Raw genomic sequence first — 412 nt, 5'->3', positions numbered from 1 at the left:
CAACTGTGGTCAGATGGGTCAAATTTGTCGCAATCACACGTCCAAGTCGAGGAAGAAGGTTTCGAGAATTCCTTTGGTAAGTCATCAACATCACGTCAACGTAGAATAAAGTGATGATAACGATATACTGCTTTCCGTTTGCACAAGAAAATTCTGCAGTGGTGCGTTGCCCCGATGTGTATGTCCGGGATGCCAGGCATATGGCTCGCCTGATGAGGTCTCTTTACATTGTTGTCTACCCCTACGACATCTGCATCTTTTCGTCCAACGTGGAAGGGCATGTAAATCATTTGCGTCAAGTGCTACAAGTCCTACGTACTGAGAAGCTCATTGAGCGCATGGACAAATGCTGTTTTGCGACCGATAAAGTCGATTTTCTTGGTCATACAATCTCGAAGGAAGGCCTCTAGTG

This window comes from Aphanomyces invadans (genome assembly GCF_000520115.1).
Source record: "Aphanomyces invadans strain NJM9701 unplaced genomic scaffold supercont1.137, whole genome shotgun sequence".
NCBI classification, from domain to species: domain Eukaryota; phylum Oomycota; class Saprolegniomycetes; order Saprolegniales; family Verrucalvaceae; genus Aphanomyces; species Aphanomyces invadans.
Note: the sequence above shows the minus strand (reverse complement) of the source record.